The following is a 4570-nucleotide window of genomic DNA, read 5'->3' as shown; positions in this document are numbered from 1 at the left end:
TGGACAGCGTTGTCATCAGAGTTCATGCAAGTATACTTTATATATTATTGAAAGGTTAACGAGTGTGAAATAAGAAAACAAAGCTCTAAACATCTAAACAAAACAAACAAAATGAAATGATTTTGTCTCGTCTACATGTTTCTAGCTCTGTCTGTATTAATTTTGTGCTCAATAATCTCTTCAATAAATATGAGCCAACTAGTCTAGCAAGGAGCAGTTAGGTTGTAGGTATAGTATAATGTTAGGTACAACGAGAATCAGTATAAAAGTAGTACCTGATTTCCATTAAACAAGCTGAATTTTCTTTCTCGATTTTACTGAAATAAAAAAGACAGTGCAGTGGAGTTGGTTCAGAAAGCAAGCTACTTCGAAAGTATTAATGAAGTCAAATGTCGCATCTCTTAAGAAGTCGTTGCTTGAGTACTGAATAGGTGTTTCATGTAGCGCTGAAGGCAGGGCGATGACAATAGACAAATGTGGCTTTGTTCGTCTCTTCTCATCATTGTCCTGTGTTCAGTGCTGTTACCTTTGATTTCATGTAGGTACCAATCAGTCCAATTCAACACACTACTGTTGAAGAAACCTTACACATAGGGTTACGAGTGGAATCTATTGATTTCCTTGAAAAGTATTCAGCCTGAACCTGCCACTAACATATGGGGATGTCACTTAAGTATAACGAAAATCTGAGAAGATGGGGAGGCCTGCACAACCAGCGCTGAAACAAAACGTGAGAGGTCTTGCATTACGAGACAGGTATAAAGGTTTGTATCAGAGAGCAATCAGATGTGGCTGGCATTCTAATCCAGATTGAGATGAAGAAATGGAGTGGAGTACGCTGGTGTAATGAGTAAGGCAGATAACTGATTAGTGCTGCAGAACCGTTGCCAAGAGAAGTGTCCTAGAATTAGGTCATATGATCAAATGAGGAAATTTGTAGGTGTAAGATGGGGTCAGCTAGGGGAGGGGCGTGGCTGTTATGCGGTGTTTCAATGGGTACGTGCAGCGATTACAGCAACTAAAAGGTACTGTGTCGTGGTATCATTCAGCATTGTGGTTGGCAGCAAGATGGCGACTTTGTGTGCCTTCTGATGTTGATTTGTAATTCACTTTCATTCATCTTTGATAGTACGTGCCACATGTTTTAGTGTATTAAATCTAGTGGGTTGTATGCAGAACGTGGAGTGACATTAGGCAGAGGAGGCTTGGAACAGGGCATATCAGCGGGGCATTGCGCAGGGCCGCTGGGACTCGCCACACGGCCTGCAATTTATTACCGCAGCGCACAACAAGCTTAAACCCAATGTTGCTACATCATGGGAACACCAGACAAAGATCTTGCGGAGGTGCACTCTTAAATTTGCAATGTCGTTGGTGTTGTTGAACTCCTTTGTGTCATCACCACAGTTCCGCTTGGATGGGCTTTTCTGTTGGCTTTCTTGTGCAGCTTGGTCGCCTACTGGGCGAGTTATTCAATTTTGAATGACGAAGTCGTAAAGAAAAAGAAAGAAAGAAAGATAGAACTGCATTATTTTTATTCTCTTCGAGACTGACAATTACGAGAGAAAAAAAATAACGGGGGGGGGGGGGGAGAATGATCAACACCGTGTTATATTTCCAAAAAAATTTGCAAGAACAGGTAATGTGACGCTCAAACTTGCCATGTTAATGTGTTGTAACTCCGGCGTACCAACTTCCTGTAACAAACACTTCCAGCATTCGTAAAATATTTTCATTTCAATACCACGCACGTGCCTGTATTGCCGTAACTTTCAGTGGCAGTGTTAAAGTAAGCACATATGGCACCGCTTATCACTTTGAACATCCCTACAATATAGGGAGATTCCATGTAAGTAGCGCACAAGAAAAAAAAAACAAGAACAATGGCAACAAAATGTAGAAGATCTATGCAAACTAGAGATAGCTTATTTTCTTTCTTTTTTTGTGCACGGCGAGATGCTCGAAATCACGCATTACCGATTCGCCCAAACCACTGTACGTTTGTAATGAAGTCGGTAAAACACCCTTCAAGTGCTCGACACGCACGACACTGACAAAAGTTTGACTTTCTCACGCGCCTGTTGCTCGTCGGCGATAAGGGCATTTTAATGCACGTTTCGCGCTAAACCAGTTTTTCACTAGACGATGTTCTAACACTCGGTGACAGATGGCGCCACGGGACCAACGATTGACCAGCACGACTGCTGCCGTTTGGCCAGCCTTTCGGAGCGGTCGAAATCAATTCCTGCAGGATGGTTGCTTAGTGGGCGCGCGGGTTTTGTTATCTGAACAGAAAATTTGACTGACCAGTACATCGACTGCGTGACTGATGGCCAGTGCATAATCAGCCTTGCACCGATTGGTTATAGACTACGCCCTATTATATATTGTCCGTTAAAATGGCCCCTAGCAATATGTCTTATGATTAAAATTAAAATTAATTAAATTATGGGGTTTTACGTGCCAAAACCATCACCTGGGTTCTTTAACGTGCACCTAAATCTAAATGTACGGGTATTTTCGTATTTCGCCCCCATGGAAATGCGTCCGCCGGGGCCGGGATTCGATCCCGCGACCCCGTGCTTAGCAGCCCAACACATATTGTCATATATCCAAGTGGTAACTTTGCTGTATGTTGCGTTACTCGACGTTTGGCTTTCGGTCTGGCCCCTACATTCCACGGAGTAAAAAAAAAAAAAAAAAAAGGCAACCTTGGTAAGATTGCCACATGCCACGCCTCATCTAAATTGGCTTTGACATCCAAGGGGCCGTAAAAGGGCGTCTTCTTCACGTTGATGATCAATGTCGATCGATATGAGGCTCCCAGTCGGTGTTATTATTCTGCGTAATCCGGAAGCGTTTAAGAGCGTAAATGCCACGCCCACTGAGAAAGACGTGATTGGTGATCGCCCACGAAGTTGCCCGGAGGTGTCGATCCCAAAATGGAAGCCAATTGATGGAGCCGTAGCGTATGCGCGACTGAGACCACAACGACAAATGAACAAATACGAAATTAGCCAGAGGAATGAGACCACCCAGAAGGGCTTCTCGTTATATATAGATTTTACACTCGTTTGCCGAAGCAACGAATAATAGGGGGAACCAAGAGGCTCCGTGGTGATACTCTTCCACTCCGTTTGCCAAAGGCATTCAGAGATCCTGGGGCTGCCGTCCCCAGGCCGTGGGATACAGCCGACCAGAAAAGTATACGGGACAGTTGCATGACATGCGTGAATGTCTGCTCGGTTTTTAGCGCACGGCGCTTGCAGTTCAGCAGATCATAATTACGTCTGTCACAAAAACCACCTACAGTCTGAAATTTTAATGCGAAAGAGTTATGTGCCCAGTGGCGTAGCTAGGTCGTCTGGCACCCGGGGCCCTTAGCTCTTCTGTCAACCCCCCCCCCCCCCCCCCCCGGGTGTAGTCGAGGAAGGCGAGGATATCGACAATTTTCGGGTGTTTTCAGACGTATATGACACCCCCCCCCCCCCCTACTGGCCCCGTGCACCCGGGGCCCACGGCCCCCCGGCACCCCCTGTTGCTACGCCACTGTATGTGCCCCATTACGCGAAAATTCTTCGTCATGATCGAAAGATGACACCAAAACTGGCAGACGGCGCAAAGAGCAAAAAACATGTCAAAAATTCTCGGATGGACGTCAAATTTGTCAGGGAGGTTACTGTAAACGAATTAAAGAAAGGGCATTGAAAAGGAAATTCAGTACATTTCGGTCTGGGTGGGAATCGAACCCGGCCCTCCGTGGTGCGAGGGGCACACTTTCCTGACTCTACGGCAGCTTCATGGTTCTGGCTGACTAAACGTGTGCGCCTAGTGCATGCGTTCAGGAGCGCGTTCATGCGTGCAGTGTGCGCGTTCATGGCCTTCCGAGGTCTACAAATGGTACAATGCCTTCGCATTCTCCCACGTAAGCAGTTTAAGTGTGTGTGCGATTTTTCAATTCGCGGCTCTGTCTGTGCGAGAATAATTTTTAGAGCGAAGCTGTATGCCTCTACATCCCAATGCATTTGTCGTGTCCGTGGACAAAAACTCAACCAATCACAGTGGGAGGTGCGCGCTGCATGCGCCGGTGGGTTCCTCGCAACAACACCAGATGGCGCGCGCCTCCGTGCATGTGCTTGCAGCGGTAAAGCTAGGGAAATTATGGTGCATGTTTTATTAGACTGTGAAACGTCTACTCAGCGGCCGATTTAGGCACCACTGCAGCGAGAGCAGTGGAAAAGTAAACATGTCCGCAATAGGAATTATTAAGAGCCGATTGGAGGATTGGTGGAAGAAATGTAGGAAATGACAAACAACGGAGGCGTACAAAAACAAAGCTCGCAACAGGGCCTCAGAAAATTTGGTTGTGGGAGTTCATAGGGTTTTTTTCTTTTGTTCTTTTTTAACCTAGGTAGGACATTAGGCAGTATAACAGCAAGAGCTTGGTGGCGTAACCCACCGCCCCATTCCAAAGGGGACGCTCATAACATCCATCCGTCCATCCGTCCGTCCGTCCATCCATCCATCCGTCCATCCGTCCATCCGTCCATCCATCCATCCGTCCATCCAT

Source organism: Dermacentor variabilis, chromosome 11 (assembly GCF_050947875.1).
Source record: "Dermacentor variabilis isolate Ectoservices chromosome 11, ASM5094787v1, whole genome shotgun sequence".
NCBI lineage: Eukaryota > Metazoa > Arthropoda > Arachnida > Ixodida > Ixodidae > Dermacentor > Dermacentor variabilis.
The sequence above is the reverse complement of the archived record's forward strand: the minus strand, read 5'-3'. Positions refer to the sequence as shown.